Source organism: Pituophis catenifer, unplaced genomic scaffold (genome assembly GCF_029215685.1).
Source record: "Pituophis catenifer annectens isolate HBS135680 unplaced genomic scaffold, rPitCat1.0.hap2 SCAF_8, whole genome shotgun sequence".
In the NCBI taxonomy this organism is placed as follows: domain Eukaryota; kingdom Metazoa; phylum Chordata; class Lepidosauria; order Squamata; family Colubridae; genus Pituophis; species Pituophis catenifer.
The window spans coordinates 12,744,746-12,767,298 of NW_027256888.1; the positions used below are offsets into that span (position 1 = coordinate 12,744,746).

The 22,553-nt window shown below is 40.9% G+C and overlaps 1 protein-coding gene and 1 long non-coding RNA gene across 3 annotated transcripts in view; one reads left to right on the plus strand and one right to left on the minus strand.

The window, feature by feature from the left end:
• PPAT (phosphoribosyl pyrophosphate amidotransferase) overlaps positions 1–22,553 on the minus strand; it is a 67,332-nt gene that overhangs the window by 34,093 nt on the left and 10,686 nt on the right. The window contains exon 1 of one of the 2 annotated variants that reach the window (XM_070948816.1): positions 11,011–11,036. The exons of the other annotated variant lie outside the window; for it this stretch is intronic. The gene's annotated coding sequence lies outside the window, so the exon portion shown is untranslated. Of the gene's footprint in view, positions 1–11,010; positions 11,037–22,553 lie in introns of those variants that run through there. 2 annotated transcript variants of the gene reach the window in all.
• Positions 5,867–18,990, plus strand: LOC139320474 (uncharacterized). The gene is made up of 3 exons (XR_011600693.1): positions 5,867–5,951; positions 15,610–15,681; positions 18,823–18,990. It is a non-coding gene; the product is annotated as an uncharacterized lncRNA (long non-coding RNA).

The window sequence follows — 22,553 nt, forward strand, 5'->3', positions numbered from 1 at the left end:
AAGCATGTCATTTACTCCATACTTTGAAATCAAGATCAATTATCCTTGTAGCATTTCCCAGTCTACTAAGGATGTAAAAGCAAGGCAAGGTTAGCCCAGCAAATTCCACCTTTAACAATTACACTCTGGGCTCTAATGATTGTATTGCATTGTTTAATGATCTGCCCCAGAATCTTTTCAAGAATTGATGCTAAAGTGCTTAGTGTAGTTCTCTGGATCTTTATTACTTTTTGAAATTGGGGGCAACACTAGCTCTCCATTATCCACCTAGCAATTCACCAGTTCTCAAGGATTTATTAAAGGTAATGAACTGTGTTTCAGACAGATTATCATCAAATTGTTTTCAATATCATAGGATGCAACATCATCCAAAGCTAGAGACGTATATTCAGCTTATAGTAAATAGATTTTTCCGAACATATCCATCAGTCTCAACCTTCCACTTGGCTTCATTTTGTTCTTCACAACCATCTTGTGCCATGATGGCAAACCTATGGCACGCATGCCACAGGTGGCACGCAAAGACATATTGGTGGGCACGCGAGTGTTTCCCTAGCTCAGCTCCGGCACACGCATCTGATTTTCAGGCCTTCCGGGCCCCCTGGAAATTGGCAAATGGGCCATTTCTGGCCTCTAGAGGCTTTCTTGGAGCCTGGGGTGGGCGAAAAACAGGCTTACTGGGCCCACCGTGTGCCAAAAGCAGGGGGAGTCATGCACACATGCGTGGGGCGCATTGAATTATGGGGCACATGCACACACGACCCCCCCATGCTCCTCCGCTTTTGGCACGCAATGGCAAAAAGGTTAGCCATCTCTGACCTAGTGGAACAGATATCCACACACCAGAAAAGGCTGAGCCAAAACAGACACAGATCATCCTCGACTTACCACATTTTGGCTGCTGTTCGAAGTTATGACGCTGAAAAAAAAGTAAATTACAAACGATCCTGGCACTTATGATCACTTCAGCATTACCATGGTCATGTAATCAAAATTTGGGTGCTTGGCAACTGGTATTTACAATGACATCCCAGGTCATGTGTGACCTTCTCAGCTGGCCTCTAACATGGAAAGTCAATGGGGAAGCCAGATTCCTTAATGACTATGTGATTCACTTAAGAACTACAGTGATTTGTTTAACAACCATGGCAAAAAGGTTGTAAAATTCTGGTCCCAATTGTGCTCTTAAGTTGAGGACTAACCTGTTTGAGGTAATTCTGCCTTCCCTCCATTACCAATGAGAATTTTGCCATCTTTATTGTGTAATCAGTATAATAATTTTTTTCTGAGGAAACTTCAGTTCGTTGTAATCTTTGACGCCTTTTCTACATCTCTAGGTTCTCTCTGTGTACTTGTTTAATTTGATAAATAAAGTACAAGTCTTTCACAACAAATAATCATAGTGGTAATGGATAAAGACCTTGACAAATGATATCAAGTGACAAATGTTTGCGAAAAGTCTTCTCTGTCTGTGACAGAAACTCATTTTACAATTTTGCTGAGGTCTGGTGTTAAAAAAACTGGCAGTGCAGCATTTTGTGCATGAAGTGATAATCAACAGTTTTACAACAATCATTCATTGAACCTGTCTCCAATTTTAGTGCCTGGTTTATTCTGCTCAACATGGAGATGCATCTATTTTATTATGTAATAAATAAAATATCATAAAGTGAAGCCACCTTCACTCCCAAAACCTAAATAAGAGAGGAAGGAGGGAGATGTTGGAATATAGGTAATGCTCACATTAGCCTAATACAGATAGTCCTTGACTTTTGACCGGTTGCCTAATAACCAAAATTTCAACAGACCATGAAAATGCGACGTATGACCTGGATTTCAAGTTTGTTGATTTCAGGACTGTTTACAGCACCTTGTGCTCATGTCACCGTAATTTATGTTTTTGCTGGAAATGCTTCCTAAAGAATAGATTTGCTTAATAATTGTGAAGCTCATTTAATGTAAAAAAGATAGTAAAATTAGGTGCGGTTGCTTGCTTTGTGACCATCATAACTTACGACCAAAATTGTGGTCTCAACTATGGCCATATGTCGAGGACTACTTATATTCCTTTTTCCACTTTGATATGATGAATTCTAGACATTACTAAGTCATTACTAAGACATTAATTCATATATGAATCCATTGGTTACAACAGGGCTATCAAACTTCCGGCCCGTGGGCAGGGTGCGTCACGTGCTGGACACGCCCATGCCCGGTTTAGCGAAGGGGGAAAAAGTCCTGATATGTCACATGATGCCGCCATGTGTTTGACACCCCTGGGTTAAGAGGCTTTCTCACTCTATTGAAAACCAAAGTAATATTTCAAAATTAAGAAAATCCTGTATCAGTGATGGCAAACCTTTTAGCCACTGAGTGCCTGAAGTGTGTGTGCGTGCCCAAACTGCAAGCCCCACGCATGCGTCCGCGCCCACTCACGGCAGGGGCCCGAAATAGAGCTCTGGCAATGGCACACGTGCCCACAGAGAGAGCGCTGCGTGCCACCTCTGGCATGCATGTCAAAGGTTCGCCACCACTGTCCTATATGAACATCAACTCCTAACATCTGCCGTATGCTACCACCACATGCTATTACCATAGCTTGGCCAGTAGAGGGCGCCAAATTATTACAGAGAATTTTCTAGAAACTTATTCCTCCAACACTCATGAAGCATGAGCTTCATAGTTTGTTCTGTCTGAATGGTCATTTAATTGATAACAGCAAACAGGGGCTAAAATTTCAAAAGCTGAAAAAGCATGTACAGTACACAATCAGTATTACTTTCCTAAGATAAGAAAATAACCTAAGGGATGCCTTTTAAACAGATATGAAAATCAGCATGAATAAAAATCAATAAACCAATATTGAATGTTGACTGGAATGTTACCATTAGATTTTCTTGCTTAATATTTGCCAATTATCCAACAGCTTAGAACGCAGTTGCAGTCAGATAACAAAGTCACTGACCCCCCAGGATAAACTTGGACTTTCACTCTTTGGTTGGATCTGTATTGGATTCTTCTGTAATTGATTGTATTATCAATCACAAGGATCCACATCGCCAAACAGCAAGAAACCAATTATATTAAAGGTCAGACCTCCTCCCCACTTTGTTGGGATAAAACTCAGTAGTGTGCAAAGTAAAATGAATAATTACATTATTTTGTAGAAAAAAGGGAGACTCTTCACTTCCTTGACTTCAGTTCTTAAGAGAATTCTTAATGCCATCATAATGACAAAAAAACAAAACAAAACCCAAATGTGGTTATGGGAGATAAGAGGAACAATGCATTCACTGTTCTTTATGTTAATGCCTGCAAACTTGCTTGAGTTAGTAACCTCAAAATAAATGTCAGGATACGAATCCGTAAACCAATCCTATTGTGTGGGCACATTTTAATATGCATACGAATATCGCACAATGCAGGTTGCCCTCAACTTACAACCATTTGCTGGTGGTTCAAAATAACAGCCTCAGAAAGGATGTTTTATGGTTGGTAAAGGTAAAGGTTCCCCTTGCACATATGTGCTAGTTGTTCCCGACTCTAGGGGGCGGTGCTCATCTTCATTTCAAAGCCGAAGAGCCAGCGCTGTCCGAAGACATCTCTGTGGTCATGTGGCCAGCATGACTAAACACTAAAGGTGCACGGAGTGCTGTTACCTTCCCACCAAAGGTGGTCCCTATTTTTTTACTTGCATTTTTTATGTGCTTTTGAATTGCTAGGTTGGCAGAAGCTGGGACAAGTAATGGAAGCTCACCCCATTACTAGGGATTCGAACCGCTGAACTGCCAACCTTTCGATCGACAAGCTCAGCATCTTAGCCACTGAGCCACTGTGTCCCGCAAGCCACCATGTATAGTTTGTAAAGTACTTTCAAATGTTGCACATGTGCTCCCTACCCAAGTGATGTGATCTGGGTGCTCGGCAACCTGTTTGCATTTAGGATTGTTGCTGAGCTCCCTGAGGATCGGGAGATCACCATTTGCAATCTTCTCTGCTGGCAAACCCAGAAAGTCAATGGCAAAATGGGCAGGGAAAGTTGCAAGCTGCTTACCGCCTGCTGGGAGGAGTCCCTCTCGTGTCTGGGTGAAAGAGCTGCCTGCTGAAGGAGTTCAGCTCCCCACAGGCTGCTCCCTCCCCTGGGGGTTGTTGGGTGAGGGGCAGACCCTGGCCACCCAGGCATGGCTGGTGTCCACATGCCAATGGGCCATATAGCCTGCACTGAGCTTCCCCTGCCTTCGCTCTACTTAATGTCCTGTAAAATTGCTTAACAACCACAACTGGCAATGCTGGGATTGAGGTCGCTGAGCAAAGCAGTCATGTAGATGTGGATGTCTCATTTAAGAGACACTTCACTCAATGACCGAGATTCAAGTCCCAACTGTGGTTCTAAGTCAAGGACTACCCGTTTCAGAAAGCAACATTTTCCACATCCTCTGATAAAATTTCTTCAGCCAATACACCAGACTGTTAAATCTAATTATGCATATTTCCTACATATTTAAAGGACAGAAATGGAATGTGGGAAACAAGCAAGACTTTATGTGCTTTTTAGCAATATGGGATTCATAATTGTGGCAGCATCTAAGTGATCTTGAACTTAAAAAAAAACCTAAAGACAGTCAATCTGGCTAGCACAGGAATGGGTAACTATCAAGGATATAGACTGGAAAGGATAAAAAAATCTCAGAAGAAAACAACGACAGACCATTTCTATATTATTGCCAAGATGATCAGGTGCATATGTAAATGTTGTTAGCAGGAATCTTATAACCTCAGAAATGTTTTTACCTTATTAATCATGTGACACACCATGCTTACCCGCAGTAGCAATAGCACTTAAGACTTATATACCGCTTCATAGTGCTTTTACAGCCCTCTCTAAGCGGTTTACAGAGTCGGCCTATTGCCCCCAACAATCTGGGCCCTCATTTTACCGACCTCGGAAGGATGGAAGGCTGAGTCAACCTTGAGCCTGGTGGGATCTGAACTGCCAAACTGCAGGCAGCCAGTGATCAGAATTAGCCTGCAGTACTGCACTCTAACCACTGCGCCACCACAATGTCTACAAAAAAGTAAAATAGGCATTAAGAAGTCACACCTGAACCATTTAGTTTTGATGCACAAATAATTGTTATCTTGCAGTCTAAAATAACAAATGGTTAGGAGAGTTTTATTTGTAAAACATAAGTTGCATGGATAACAGTAGGGTTAATCCTGTAGAAAGAAATCTTGGAAGTCTCAAACCTCCTAACTATGCTTCCCATTTCGGTATAGCATCTTTGTAGTTAATGCTGCCTATTATTCTTCACTACAGAATATAACATTCAGCATATAAATATAAAGAACTAATTCCCACAACACTGTCAAACTATCTAGTAAGGTTGCATTACTATTATTCTTCTCATCTTTCCTATTACCTATCTCCTTATCTTCTTATGACTATAGCTTTGTTGCTTGTATCTTATGATTTATAATTTTATTTAGTATGCTAGTATGATTTATGTTGATTGCTTATTAATATCCTATAACTATCACTAAGTGTTGTATTCTATGATTTAGGATTAATGTATTTTTATGAGGACTATAAACATGATTTATCACTTTGTTGTTTGTATGCACATGAGAATTTATGCCCCAGAGACAAATTCCTTGTGTGTCCAATCACACTTGGCCAATAAAGCTATTCAATTCCATTCCATTCTATTCGTTCATAATAAAAATCTTTGAATACAATTGTTTAGAACAATATCAGGAAACTACTAGAGAATATTTTAGCTCCAAACTAACTTTTTAAATTGAAATATGTGTATTAAACATGAAATTCAGTCATATGTCAATTATGTTTTCTAAAAAAATACTTTAAATTTTTACAGTAATTCAGGAAGACAACAATTCCATCAATATGATTCCAGAGTTCTCACACATAAAGCAAGAACCAATTGATATAGGTAAGTCAATCAATGAGGGTACGTGTATATAACAATTTTTTAAAAGAAAATATTTTAAAAAATATTCTTTGTTTACCTCTATGTCTGTTCTTTCGTTAAAATCTTGGAATAGTCAAAATTAATTTCAAACAAAAGCTATGGAAATTTAATTGTAGCCTAGAGACACATATCTTAATTGACAATATATGAGCTTCATAAATTTAAAGCTTTGGGGGAGGATAAGCTTTTTAAGACATAGCACTAGTGACAGGTATATATTGCACAAAAAATTATGGTTGAGATTATTATCTAAACTGATAAGAGAATTCAGAGATTCCTCTAAATTTCAATACCAATATTTCAAGATGTTATCCTTTGTGGCAACTGCAGTCATGATAACAGATAATTTGAAAAGCCATTTTCCACACTGGCCATATCTGACGCTTTTATCTTCATTTTAAACACTCTTGTTTGGTGTAAGCTTCACCCAGATAAAGCATGGGTGAAATATAAGCAGAGAATTATGTGCTAATTCATTGCAAACAATATGGGTTTTCATTACCTGTGGTTAAAGTCTCTTTTGCTTTTTAAACCTGTGGTCTGGAGAAAGCTGAAAGAACACGAAAGGCTGTATTTTCTCCTGGAGAATAGCATTATTTTTTCCCCCTTAATTTTATCGGCCAAATTCAGAAAGAATGGCAAATCAATGCAATCTAGAAAAGTCTGTTAGTTTTAAATTCCATTTGATCCTGGCATCACATTCCTTTATTCTAATCCATCCCTTGTTTTGCTCGATCTGCACATTGAGCCTAGTGAGGAATCTCCTCTAAAGGCCATTGAGAAAGGGGTTTAGCTTAGAACAGGTTTTTCCAAACTTGGCAAGTATAAGACTTGTGGACTTCAACTCCCAGAATTCTTCAGCTAACCATGTTGGCTGGGGAATTCTGGGAGTTGAAGTCCAGAGGTCTTATACTTGCCAAGTTTGGAGACTCCTATCTTAGAGGGAAGGAAATGCAAAAAGGACCCTATTTCCAGACTCGGGGCTTCATGTAATGGTTTGTAGGCAGTGGTGGTATTCAGCTGGCCTGGTGCTATGCCGTCCTATTTAGCCATGTTTTCTAAGGCGCACGCATGCATGGAAGGCTGCACACATGCATGGAAGGCCACACGCATGTGCAGAAGGCGCGCACACACGCTCACATTTTCAGTTTATGGCGAAACGGTTGTAAAATTATGTTAAACCCACCTCTGTTTGTATGATCTTTTCATCACAATGGTTTTAGACACCAGTATTAACCTACACAGTATTTCAGCAGCCCTGTTGATTAAAAATCCTTGAGTGAATTAATGTCCTTTACCTTAGTCCTCCACATGTACAAAATGAGAGTCACAATCACTTGTCATGGGGGATTGATGAGATTTATTTATTTTTTAGCTAATGAAGCTCTTTGATGTAACAGAGACTGAATGCACTAAGCTTAACCATTTTCCATACTTGCACAGTTCTCTCTCTCTCTCCCTTCCTTCCTTTCTTTGGTGGAAAAAACCGTGGAAGCTTCTGATTCCAAAGTGTATATGAAACAAGTCATAAGACACATTAATCAGCTTTACAAGTGCTGAATAACAGCAAATGATGGTTAATCAAAAGCAAACGCTTCTAAACTTGGGAAGCATGGAAGAAAAGGGAAGAATGGAAGCATGGAAGAAAAGCCTTTTCATGTCTCCATACACCAAGCAATTATCATTGCAGAAAAATCATAATCTCAGCACTTATGAACGGGTCCACTTTTTAGGGACAAGAATCTAAGCACTCCAAATAATTCATATTAAGTATGACAAAAAGCTCTATAAAGAGTAGGTAGATTTGCTTCCGTAGATGGAATACAGAGCAGAGAGTCCGTGAAAGATCAAAGATATGGGTATTCGTTAATATGATTTATTGGGTTAGGGATTTTCTGTTTCCACTGTGAGTTGTATTGTGTTGGGGGGGGTGCACTGAGGGAGCTCCACCAATCTTTTTGGACGTATGTTGTGCAGTGACAATAAAGGTTATTATTATTATCACCATCAGATCACATGGATGGAATGAAATATTCTGATACAAGATACCACGAATAGTAAAGTATCACGTTAATGTTGCAATTGAATCTCTTTCTGTAAAATGGCGGTATTATTCGTGGAATATAAAATTTATCTGAAAACTGACTAATTGCATAAAAAAGCAATTTAACACATTCCGTTTGCTTGAAAAGAGCTTAAGAAGCATTTCAGGAAAAAAGGGAACAAGAAAGTGGAAAAATTACTGAAATACCAACAATTTTAGGCCAAGCCTATTATATCTTCCTTATTAGAGCAATGCTGGATAAAGCCCATGGATCTGAAAAGTTATCTTACATGAATAGCTTTTATCCTTCAAAAAAAAGGTTGAATTGGGAAGTTCCTCTTTGTCTAATACAGGTAGTCCTCAAATTACGACCACAACTGAGCCCAACATTTATGTTGTTAAGTGAGACATTTATTGAGTTTTGTCCCATTTGACAAGCTTTCTGGCCACAGTTGTTAAGTGAACAATTTAGCAGTTGTTCAGTTAGCAATGCAGCTGTTAAGTGAATCTGGCTTCCCCATTGATTTTGCTCATCAGGTCTCAAAAGGACATGATCCCCAGACACTGCACTCATCATAAATATGAGTCACTTGCCAAGCATATGAAATTTATTTATTTATTTATTTATTTATTTATTTATTTATTTATTTATTTATTTATTTATTTATTTATTTATTTATTATATTTCTATACTGCCTTTCTCCTGTAGGACTCAAGGCGGTGTACAGTCAAGAAAAATATAGATACACAAACATCATAAAATTGCTAATTAAAATTATTATTATAACATAGTTTGGCCCAATTAAATAGAACCTAAAATTAGATAACATTTTAAAAACATTCACATGTTCATATGTTTAGCCCCGCCTGTTGGAACATCAGGGTCTTGAGGGCACGGCGGAAAGCACGGAGATCAGGGATATTTCATATCTCAGGGGGCAGTTCATTCCAAAGGGTTGGAGCTCTCACAGAAAAGGCCCTCCCCCTGGGAGTCACCAGTCGGCATAATTTGACTGACGGTACCCTGAGTAGTCCCTCCCTGTGAGAACGAACTGGTCGGTGGGAGGCTATTGGTGGCAAAAGACTGTCTCGTAGGTACCCAGGTCCTAAGCCATGGAGCGCTTTAAAGGTGATAACTAACACCTTGAATTTTAATCATGTGACCATGGGGACTATGGCTGCAATGGTTGAAAGTGTGAAAAATGGTCATAAGTTGGCTTTTTTCAGTGCTGTTGTAACTTTGAATGGTCACTATGTGAATTGTTGTTAAGTTGAGGACTACCTGTATAATAATGTCGCTGAGTCAGAGTCAAAATTCTGGCATAAAAGCTTATGTCACAGCATTGCTGATATCGAAAGAACTGTAACCCAAAGTAGGGTGAAAGCACTTGAGAACTCTTATCTCAAATTTCATCATGGAAAAAGAATAGGATCGAGCATGTAGCAAAAATTTAATACGCATTACACAAGAATGAGAAATGCCAGGGACTGGACTATTCCTCTTCTGACGCGAGTCCACTGCGCCCTTTGGAACATTTAAGTTGCATCATTGGCAAGGGATGAAGGAGGTCAGGAGGAGATCACATCAGAACTTTAGTTTGATTTTTTTACTTATTACTGTTTCCCCTTTAAAAATAAAATAAAATAAAATATCTGGAAGTAAAATGCTGACCCAAGAGGGGTTCGCAAAGCACTTTCTACCTATAGCAGTGATGGCTAACCATTTTTTCTTCGGGTGCCAAAAACGAATGCACATACGCAATATTGCACGCGTGCGTGCCCGCACCCATAATGAAATGCCCCCATGTATGCCCTGCCCCAGCACAGGCGTGCACGACCCCCCCGCATGTGTGCGCCCCCCCACGATCCGTTTTGGGCCTAGCAAGCCTCCCTGAACTCTCCGGAGGCCGGAAACATTTCCAGACTTCTGGTAGGCCCATTTTTTACCCTCCACAGGCTCCGGAGGCTTTCTTAGAGCCTCCAGGAGGGCGAAAATGGCCTCCCCCAGCCCTCCCGAGGCAGGAAACAGCCTGTTTCCGGACTTCCGGTACTTCCTGTGGCACACATGCCATAGATTCGCCATCACAGACCTACAGCATACTGTATGCTAGTTTTAAACTCCATTAATCTTCAAGCCTGGATAGATAAACAGCTCACCTGAATTCACAAACCCAATTGACTGGTTTATGCATTAATGCACCTGAATCTGATTCGGTGTGGCCCTGGAGTCTGCAGAGATGTATCAGTTGGCCTGCTGGAGTCTTTTCCTGTTCACTGGCTAGACCCTGTTTAACACCTAAGCCTCCACCCACCTCTTTGTAGTCAATGATAGTTAGCTGGATGAACGAGAAACATTGATCTGTTGATCTGAAAAATAGTACACTGAATGGCACAAGTGATAATTTAAGCAGCCATATGGCTAACCATTCAAGAAAAATGACAACAACGTAATCCCCTGCTGATGTCTACTTAGGTAATCATGTCTTCACACCGCATACTGTCTGACATCTCAACGAAATGTTTATTCCAAAATTCTGAAAGCTCTAATATGTGCGTGCTACAATTCTTCACAAGCTGCGGCTTGGGAAGGGGAAATTATGTATTTAGTGGTCCACAACAGCTGAAAGTGACATCTAGAATTAAAGGTGGATAACAAAAGACTCTTTTATTGGAAGTTCACTGCCCAGCATTCGTAGCCATACTGGCAGTGAGTGGTTTAGCAATCTTTGGAGAGTCCTAGGTTAGCCCTCCCCTCTCTCTCTAGACCAGGGGTGTCAAAAGTTGCAGCCCGTGGGCCAGATGCGTCATGCACTGGTCACGCCCACCCTGTTTTAGCAAAGGGGGGAAAGTTGCGATATGTCATGTGACAACGGGACGCTGCGAGATTTACACCCCTGCTCTAGGCAGAAGGAAGCATTGGCCACATAGAATGATATCCTAAACTGATCCTCCTATCCAGGGGTGGATTGTACTTACCTTTACTCCCGGTTCACAACTGGGCCGCTTGCCTTTCTACGCATGCGCAGAAGCTTCCTGATGACGTCGGGGTTGGTGGGCAGCTTCCCGCCGGTTATACTACCGGTTCTTGCGAACCGGTCTGAACCGGGGGCAACCCACCACTGCTCCTATCTATACCATGACTACATCAAGCACTGACACAACCACCAGGCTTCGTATTATTCAAGGAGATCTGATGTGTTATAAAAGAACAATATTAAGTGGTGTATCCCAGGTCAAAAACATCTGAAATCAATTATGCAATGTGGAAGGCTGTTTACATAAGTGTTGTGCAACTTGGAATAGTTTGTTCCAGCTGTAATGTTTGCAATTTGGCAACATTTGGAAATTTTGCATGGAAAAGGAATGATAGCAAGGAAAGTTAAGCCACTGTCAAGAAAGAACAAGAGAACTGTGTCTTCCAAAGACAAGTGATATTTTTTTCCCATGGGCATTTTCTACTCTGAGGCTCAGACGCACATTGCCCTTGAGTTTTCAACTACAGTATCAATATAGTCTGGGGGGGGAGGGGGAAGCCAAATCAAGTATCAGCCTTCAAGCCTCTACATGATCTATTTGAAACTGCAGGCTTCAGCCTAGTTGCTAGATACTAGAGAACCTGCCAAGATAAATTTACTGTTGCTAAGACATTTCCACTTGTTGGCACAACTCCCATTTCTTCTACAGCCAACTTGCATTCCTTGCCTTCCATCGCCAACAATGGAATTTACTTCCACAAGATCAGTTTCTAAAATATACTAACTGCTTATAATTCTCATTACAACCTTCGTTTTATTGACAATTCCATGGACCTCAGTATCCTGTTCTGTGGATGATTTTGGAGAAAAGAATTAAATGTACAATATCAAATAAATAAAAAACCAGAATTGTTTATTTGAAAAAAAAGGGGAGGTATTGGATAGCATATATAAAAACAGGTAAATTATTTCCAGGTGCTGACCGCTTGCAAATTTACTAAATTTGCAAGTATAACACTATAATAAACACTCCCCACCAGCTGAAATAAATAAGTTTTGTTGGATGCCCTTGACAATGACTCTCAAGTTGTATTTAAGAATTGTAGTTAGTGTGAGATAAACATCAACAGCAGATCTGGGGACATAACATTAGAAAGTGTCTGCCTTTCCTGCATATCATGTTGCCAGTTGCGGAAACAGGATGTTAACTGATTTTTCTTTTGTCTGATCTGGCTCTATAAAATAGTGTTTCCACTTACTCCACATATTTACAATCTGCAGATAGTTCTCAACTTACAACCGCAATAGAAACCAGAATATCGAATGAAAGCCATTTCAGTTGCAAATCAAGACACCAAATGACCAGATGAGATTATATGTCCATATTTATGATCACCTCTCAGTGAGTTACAGCAGTGGTTAAGCAAATCACGTGGCTATTAAATGAATCCAGCATATCCAATAGGCTGTTTTTTTGCTGGAAACCGGCAAAATAGTCAAATTGTAGTCATGTGACTATAAGACACTGCAAGTGGTTGCAAATGCAAGCTGGTTACCAAGATCCCAGAATGCAATCATGTGATTGGGGAGACAATAGCTGTAACTTTATGGAAGGGTTGTAAGTAGCTTTTTTGAAATCTGTGGTAACTTTAAATGGCCTTTAAATTACCGATCAATTTGCCCCAGTTGTTATTCTCCAGTTGCTATTTTCTTCTTTTTGTGTCCAAAATCCTTTCAAAATTAGAAAAAAGTTATAAAAATAAAGTATTATGCAATCCGTCTGAATTCAGCTGTAGACAAAAAAATGAGTTTGCTTTGATTTCCCCAAATGTAGTTTTTTTCTCCCCCTTCAGCTATTTTTGACTAGTAGCAGTTTCAAACAAAAGGCTTCCAACGCCTTATTTAAAAGCCATTTGAACAGCAGCACAAGTTTTCACCAATTTAATTGGCCAGAAGTGTCAAATTGAAAAGCAATTTTTATCCGTACCAACTTATACATTTCATTCCTCAAATGAAACTTCAGCCATTCTGTCCTTTTAAAAAAATAAACAGCAGCCTCAGTATATTTCAATTATAAAACAGAAGAACAGGGTTTGTGTGTGTGTAGAGACAGAGAAAGAGAGAGGGCTGTTTAACTATTTCCATTAAACCACCTTTTCCAGTTACAATCCTTCCTACAGGGTTTCATATGGAAAATATAAACCTGTCCCTGGTTAAAACAATTGAAGGCCACTGATTTAAGACAACGTTTTACACATGGACAGGCCCTGAAAGTGCAGAGGAAGGATTTGAAACTTCAATAGGTCCCAAGTCTCTTGATGTCAGTATGTGATCTGGGAACCTGCAAATGTGGAGCCCTGGCCTTAATGTAAGAACATGGTTAGGCAGTTCAGTGGTCCACAATAGCAATGGCAATAGCACTTAGATTTATATATCGCTTTACAGCCCTATCTAAGCGGTTTACAGAGTCAGCATATTGTCCCCAACAATTTGGGTCCTCATTTTACCCACCTTGGAAGGATGGAGGCAACCTTAAGCCTGGTGAGATTTGAACTGCCAAATTGCAGTCAGCAGAAGTAGCCTGCACTCTAACCACTGTGGCTCAAGCCACTATGGGTCCCCTAGACCAGTGTCCCCCCCCCATTTGGTTCCATGGAGGGTGGTTTTTCCACGGACAGGGGAACATGGTTTTGTATGCTGCCTGGATCTTGCACATGCTCAGATGGGGCTTCACTCGCTTGCGCAGCCCGTGCCGGACCGTGGCCTGGGGGTTGGGGACCCCTGCCCTAGACAACCCATCCCTCCAACCCAGGGGTGGGCAACTATGGCCATTTTATGTCCTGTGGACTTCAACTCCCAGAATTCCTGAGCTCAGGAATTCTGGGAGTTGAAGTCCATAAATCGTAAGGGGCCATTGTTGCCCACTTCTGCTCCAACCTCTCTGAATGTTAATACAAAACTATTCTACTGCCTTTTCAGAAGCAGCGTACTTTACCAAACTGCTTTCTAATTAGCAATTAGTAAGTGAACTTGTGGAACATTTACTCATTTAGAATGCCTGAAGAGACAAGAAAATCAGAACTGCAAATCTTCCTATACTTAACTAAGCAGACCTCCAAGTATATATCACAGGAACACAACATATAAATGACTTTGGATGCATCCTGGATTAGAAACTATAACAACAGGAGGAATAAATGAAAATATGTTAAACCATAAAATGGAATAGTTTTCACAATGTGGAACCTTTCAGCTGTGTTGGATCTGCAAACCCCAGAATTCCCAGTCAGCAGAACTAAAAGAAGATACCAAGTTCAGGAAAACAGTAAACAACTATTTTGTATTTATTACAAAATAATAAACCTCACTAACTATTGGGAGGGAAGTTAATTTTGCTTTCCAGAGAAGGAATAGTAAAGAAGATTCCTCTAGTGTTATGGACTATAGCCATGATAGCGGACCTATGGCACACATGCCCAAAGTGGCTCGTGGAGCCATGTCACCTGGCAAGAGTGGCGGCGCCTGTTCCTTTTCCGGGTTTATGGCATGCATGCGCACACAACAATCAGCTGGCCTTTGTGCTTGTCTTCCATTTTCTGGCGTGAGCATGTGCGCATGCGTGGCAGTAACCTGAAGACTTGCCGGCAGTAAAGAAGAAGAAACCTGAAGAAAGCACGAGTACATTCTCCGGCACGCGCACGCCCCTGGGCAACTCCTATTCCTGGTCTCGGCCCAGACGAACCCACGCACACGAAGTGCTTCCTTTTCAGCACTCAGTGCCGAAAAGGTTCACCATCAATGGACTATAGTCATACTATCAGTCTTTTTTTTAATAATATACCAGTATTCAGAGTGAGGCTTGCTGTTTCTCCCAATTTAAGGTTATAACTTTATTTGGCGACGTTGTGACATTTTAGGCAGTGGTGGAATTCAATTTTTTTTTACTACCGGTTCTGTGGGCGTGGCAGGGGAAGGATACTGCAAAATCCCCATTCCCTCCCGACTCCTGGGGGAAGGATACTGCAAAATCCCCATTCCCACCCCACTCTGGGGCCAGCCAGAGGTGGTATTTGCCGGTTCTCCGAACTGCTCAAAATTTTCGCTACTGCTTCTACAGAACCTGTCAGAACCTGCTGAATAGCACCCCTGATTTTAGGTATGAAAATGTTGTGAGGATGCAATAATTCATGTAAGCTGCCCAATGCAATCAAGCCTTTTAAGAATTTACTATTTACCAATGCTATAAAAATTGGAGAAAAGGGTATAGGTATAAGCATAACTAAAGCTTAGTATAACATATACTTGCTTGGATCTTCTATTTTGGTCAATTGTTGAAACAGGCAGAACAATCTTATAACAGGCAGACTCTTCTCAACTCTCTCAGGATAAATATTAATTTATTAGGGTTATTATTACCACCAAATTACAAAGGCCCAAGGCAGTTGAAGTCTGCATGCCAAGAAACACCTCATAAGAAGGTGCAGCATTAAAGAACATAGCAATGGGAGGAGCAGTTTTCTATATTGCTTTAATAAATTTAATTAGAGATAAATATATAAGACATACAACATCATAATGAACAACTGGGTTATTTTGACAGATGATGATTCAGTCAGCACAATCTCAGAGGATACATCTGGATTCTCAGTGTATAAACAGGCACCTGGGACAGGTAAGCTTTTTCTTTGCTTCTGGTCAACAATGGGAGAAGATATAGAAAAATATTTGATGAACTCTGGCTCTAGATGGAGCTGCCTAAATCTCTGCAGCAGGAGATTTAATATTTGATGGTCCTCTGAGACTTAGAGCTCCTGCTTGAATGGCAAATGAAAGCCACAGCTAGGAGGTAATAGGGATTCATGCTCTTATTACATCATATTCTAACTGTGACACGTGACATGTTCTACAGCAGTGATGGCAAACATTTTTGGCACCGAGTGCCCAAACCGGAACGCATGTGCGCGCTCTGGAGAACGGGAAACCCGAAGACCAACTGGTGCACGCATGCCTGTTTTTTGGCCATTTTCAGGCTGTTTTGGGGCCATTTTCAGGCTGTTTTTTGGCCATTTTCAGGGCCATTTTCCAGGCTCAAAAATGGCCCCAAAATGGCCTGAAAACGGCCCAAAAAAACAGCCTGAAAAATGGCCTGACTTTGGCCACTTTCTGGCGCTCTGGTGCCCACGAAAATCAGCTGACCCACGTGCATGTGTGCGCTGAAAACCAGAACAGCAGCTGGCGACGGCGCGCGTGTCCAGAGAGAGGGCTCTGTGTGCCACCTCTGGCACACGTTTCATAGGTCCACCATCACGGTTCTACAGTATACGGACCTGTCTTTTGAAGATGACTTGGAAACCACCATTGGTACATGTCAATGGAGATTCTCAGTCATCCAAGTCATGGTTCTCCCAAAGGTGCTTTTTCACGAGGCAACTGGACTTTCTGGTTTTTCTTTGAAGACGTTTCACTTCTTATCCAAGCGTTGTGGTCCACCAGCAACCTGCGGAGCTGGCAGCGGAGTCAGACAGTGATGAGGCTGAGGAAGAACATGGGCCAGTCCTGGAGGCTGGGGAAGGCCCAGATGAGGGCTCTGCGTCAGAGGCAGAGATGGGGCCAGGGCCATCGGGGAGTGATGTGTGGACTCCAGAGCCTCCAGAGACTGATAGGAGTGAGGCAGAGGAACAGGAGGAGCCTGTTCCTAATGCATGCATGAGAAGAGCTGCCAGAAGGCAAGAGCAGCTCAAGCAAAGAGGACAACTCGGGAGTAGAGCCAAGAGATGGTTGGTCCCTCCCATAAGGCTTAAAACAGACCAGCAATGGCGTTTGGGCTTTGCCGGAAAACAACGTTGGTAGCTTCGTCTTCTTCGTCTTGTATTTATTTTTGTATCTGTGACTTCTGAACGTTTGCCAAGAAAGGCCTTTGGCAGTTTGCCTAATTGGACCAAGGTTTGAGATAGGACTGAGGAATTTGTGTTGGGAGGAATTTGCTTTAATTTAGTTGAACGACGCTGGGAATGAAGTAATTCTCAGTTGTTTGAATGAAGTTTGTTTTTTCACTGACTGATTTTCCTACTACTTACTTGGGCCTGGGTCACAACATCTTGGATGAAAAATGAAACGTCTTCAAAGAAAAACCAGAAAGTCTAGTACCTCGTGAAAAAGCACCCTTGGGACATCATTGGTGCAAAATGAAGTTGTCATGAATTGAACACTATTGTCATTCTCTACTTGCTGCAAATGTAGGGTTTCAACAGGGAAAGGGTTAGGGATTTCCAGATATCAGAAGCACGCAGACAAAGTAGCCATCTTTCTCTGTAGCAGTCCCTGTTTTGGGAAACTTTTACCTTCAGGCTTTCCACAGAGCCATCAAACCTGTTTCAACAAGCCTTTGATGAACAAGGATTCACTCCTCTTACCTTCCAAATTTATTTTATTTTATTTATAAAATTTATAATAGCTATAAAATTGCAATTTTTCTTACATGAATATCAGATGAGACCAGAGATATTGACTTTTTCCATCTGCCTTAGGTTTGGTTAGTTGAGGCTTTTTAGTAAGAGTGTGTAGTAGATTGGGTTAATAACCTTAGTTATGATATTTTTCGGAGTATAAGACGCACCTTTTTCCCCCCTAAAAGGGGGTGAAAATTTAGGTGCGTCTTATACACTGAATGTAGCCCTGCCCACCCACTGGCCCCCACCCTTTGGCCTCTGCCTCCCAGCAATTTACTTCCTTGCAGCAAGCAGCAAGAAGAAACAGCCCATTTCAGCTTCAGCACAGCCTAATTAGCATAAATTGATTGTCCCTTTGGTCAGCCTCCCGACTCTCAGCTGTTTCAGGCTGCAGGGATTGCCTAAGGCTGTGTGGGCCTCTGCTGTTTGCTGCAAGGAGGTAAATTGCTGGGAGCAGATTTTTTTTTTTTCTTGTATTAATCAAACTATGCTGAAAATGAAAATGAAAGTAAAGCAGGCTATTTGCTGTTTGCTGCAACGAGGCAAAATTGCTGGGAGGCAGAGACAGATTTCTTTTTCTTGTTTTCCTCACCAAAAAAGGTAGGTGCGTCTTATAGTCCGGAGCATCTTATATTCCGAAAAATACGGTATATCAGTGCCACCTATAGCACCTTCTGCAGCAGTCACTTTCAGCACATTTTATTTACTGCATTTATACAATTTGGAAACTGGTCCTACTGAAAGGTCTACAAAACGAACTTCAATAATACTGTATCAATGCAAAGACCCTAACAGCACAATAAAAATTATCCATGAACATCAAATGATCTGTTGACAAAAAAAATTCCACCTTAAATGAGTCTCCCAAGGCTTTTCAAAAAAGCCAAATTTTAATCAGTTTTCAGAAGACCATGCAAGCCACAAATACAATGCTATCCTATGCAAAGCACAATCTCCAATTTAGATGCTTTCTCATAAGCTACCAAGTAGGAGGCATATGAAGTATGCTGGCCTACAGTCAGGACAGTGTGATGCATTAACATGACTTGAAATGTTTCCAAATCTATCACCAAAATATTACTAAATGAAAGTGTATCTAGTCTAATGTAAGTTATTAAACCCTGTAGTAGTTTTAAGAAGTTACAACTAAGAGCTACATACAGAACCATATGCAAATTTTGGAGACTGTTTCTGAAGTGGCACACAGCCCTAATTTCTTTATATAATGTTCCATTTTTTTTGTTCAGATCTTTTCCTAATTAAATACCCACTGAATCTTTTTATCTAATAGTTTTGAGGAGGGATGCAATAATCTGCTTTTATTTTGTGACACACTTTCAGTTCTTTTAATTTTGAATCTTCAGACAATCAGATGACCTTGGATGAAGCCCAAAATCACTTTAGAGTTATTACAGTCAATGACACAGGAGCAGGAAAGCATTGGTGTGACAATGAAGTCAGAGCTCTAATAAATATATGGTCAGATGAGGAAATACAACAAATGCTTGAAGGAGCAACGAGAAATAAAGAAATATTTGAGGAGATTGCCAGAAGGCTAATGAAAGTTGGAATAGACAGAGACTGGAAACAGTGTCGTACAAAATACAAGAACTTAAAATATGAGTATCGAGCGGTGCAGAAAGAAAACAATCAGCTTGGTAGCCCAAGCAGGAAGATGAGATTTTACGATGAAATTGACTGCATTTTGAGGAACCAGCCCTCAGGTATGTTTACATGCAGGGACAGAACCAATTTGATATTAAATACGAATAACATCACAGAAGCAAGAATAGTTTAAATATTAGAGGAAATGCCTTATCAAAGCTATGGTTATATCAGGATGGTAACAAGTTTCATCTAAGCCTTGGAATTCAGAGTTAATAATCCGTAGCCCAAAAGAAAATCAGAGGAAGGGTGTTGCACATGGAACAAGCAACTTATTTATGTGTTAGTAATCTGGAGTAGGTCACAAGATTATATTTCCTCCTGCTCTCTACCTCCTCTCTGCTGTGCATGACTCCCCATTAGACCCCACCCTTGTCCTAACAGAGACCTACAGATCAACATGGCTGATAAACTCCTAACTACAATTAACTTGATTGCAGTTGAAAATTAAGTTTGGATTTGATGTTATAAATAAGCCTACATAAAGTCTTGGCTCGCAGATTACTTTTTGTTCTTGTTGCCAGGCAGTTAAGACACATAACATCTATTCTTATGTAAAAGAGGCCCCATCTATGGAAGGCAGCTGGTTAAACCCTTGAGATTATCTTCTATTTATCAGATAATAACAGAGTTGGAAGGTATCTTGGAGATCTTCTAGTTCAACGCCCTGTACAAGCAGGAGACCCTATAGTATATCGTGTTTCCCTGAAAATAAGACCCTGACTTATATTTTTCTGAACCCCGAAATAAGCGCTTGGCCTTATTTTCGGGGAGGTTTTATTATTTTGGGGCGCATGGAGCAAGATGGGGCTCCTCTTGCCGTCTTTAAATATTTTCGGGGAGGGCTTATTTTAGCACATGCGCTCAAAAGCCCGATTGGGCTTATTACCAGGGGATGTCTTATTTTCGGGGAAACAGGGTACCATTCCAGACAAGTGGCTGTCCAGTCTCTTCCTAAAAGCCTCCAGTGATGGAGTGCCCATAACTTCTGAAGACAAGCCATTCCACTGGTTAATTGTTCTTACTGTTGGAAATTTCACCTTAGTTCTAGGTTGCTTCTCTCCTTGATTAGTTTCCACCCATTGCTTCTTGTCCTGCCCTCAGGTGCTTTAGAGAATAGGTTGATCCCCTCTTCTTTGTGGCAGCTCTTCAAATATTGGACCACTGCAGTCAGGTTACCTAGTCTGTCTTTTCACTAGACAAACCTAATTCCTGCAACCGTTCTTCGTGTGTTTTAGCCTCCAGCCCCCTAATCGTCTTTTTTGCTCTTTTCTGCACTATTCCCAGAGTATCTATATCTTTTTTTATAATATAGTGACTAAAACTGGATTCCGTATTCTAAGTGTCGTCTTATTAAGGCTTTATAAAGTGGTACTAATATTTCACATGATCTTGATTCTATCACTTTGTTAATGCAACCTAGAATTGCATTGGCTTTGTTGATTGCTGCCACACACTGCTAGCTCATATTTAAGTGACTGTCCACCAGGACTCCAAAATCCCTCTCTGTTACTGCTATTGAGCCAGGTTTCACCTAATCTATACCTGTACATTTGACTTTTCTTGCCTAATATAAAACTTTACTTTTTTCTACACTGAATTTCATTTTGTTAGATAGGGCCTATCTGGATCTTGAGCGTATCTTCTGGAATATTGGCTATTCCTGCCAGTTTAGTGTCTTTTGCAAATTTGATTTGAATTCCCCTTCAATTCCCTCATCTTTTTTTTTTTAATTTGATTTATATGCCGCCCTTCTCCGGAGTATCAGGGCGGCTTACAATGTGCTCAGCAATAGCCTTCATCCTTTTGTATATTTATACAAAGTCAGCTTATTGCCCCCACAAACTGGGTCCTTAATTTACCTACCTTAGAAAGGATGGAAGGCTGAGTCAACCTTGAGCCTTGGCGAGATTCGAACCTGCAGTAATTGCAGGCAGCTGGTCTTAATAACCAGCTTAATAACAGGGTGCCTTAGACCACTCTGCTACCAAGGCTCTTCTAAATTGTTTATGAAGATGTTGAAGAGTACTGGGTCTAAAACAAAACCTTGGGGTATCCCACAGCTTAGTTCCCTCCATGCAGATGTAATTCCATTAAGGACTACACTTTGAGTGCAGTTTGTCAGCCAGTTACAAATCCATCTGATGGTGATGCTGTGTATCCCACCTTCTTTTTTAGCTTACCAAGAAGTTGTGTCCACTTTGTCAAATGCTCTGCTGAAATCCAAGTATATATTGTGTCCACTGCATTTCACTAATCCACTAATTGTGACACTTTGTCAAAGAATGAAATAAGATTCGTTTGGCAGGATCTGATCCATGCCACTTTTTCATGAGCACTGTCTAGAATTGCCACGGATTGCACGCTGTCATCTTTTTGAGGGATGCAACATGCCCTTCGCAAGTTCCCTACACATTGTAAGGACATTGAGGTTTTTTTTTTCATGCCAAATGAAATTCCATATATGCCTCTTGAGCATATAATTCTAATTTTCAATTGCTCGGAGAAGCTGCTTAGAGAAACTCATGGAAACCCAATCACAGACTGAGAGGTTAAAAGATGAGAGCATTAATTCACCACTGAAATAGTGTTTACCACACATTGATGAATGAATATTGGGGTGGTGGTGGTGGTATTTTATTAGCAGGATCATTTGGAAAGGTATCCAGGCAGTGATGGGTTTCCAATATTCTTACCACCAGTTCGCTGTGCGTGTGCATCATTCGCGCATGTGCATTCCGCGAATGCACCCAGCCTCAAAAATGTCCCTAAATAGGACAGCATAGAGCCGGGGTGGGTGGGTGAGTGGGCCGACCCGCGATCTCCACTACCGGTTCACCTGAACTGGTACGAACCGGCTGAATACCATCTGTGTATCCAGGATATATTACATAAACTTTCATTGAAAGAAGAAAAGATTTAACCAATGGTATCTAAGTCTCTGCATGCAGCTCTGTATCTATATTGATGACCAGCAATTATTACTGAAGAAATTTAGAGAAATGTAAAACAAACAAACAAACAAAATGTAGCTGTGTTTCTGCTTATTTTAGTTCCAGAAGTGTAAATTAAGTCAGTTACCATATTTTTTGGAGTATGACATACTTTTTTCCCTCCTAAAAGAGGCTGAAAATTTGGGTGCGTCTTATACTCCGAATGTAACCCCGCCCACCCACCAGCCCCCACCCTTCGGCCTCCGTGGATCCTCTTCCTGGCTGCAGATATTGCCACCAACAATGGCTTGCATTTTCAGCTTCCAAATGCTGGGGATCGCCAAAGCACATCACTGCCGGTCGTCACCCGAATGTGATGGGTTTGGAGGCTGAAAATGCGATGCGCAGTGCCCAAAATGACTACCCGAAACAGCTGCTGCCTTTTCTTACCTCTTCTGCGCTTTGCCTGCTTTAGTCACTGGAGCTCCCTCTGACAA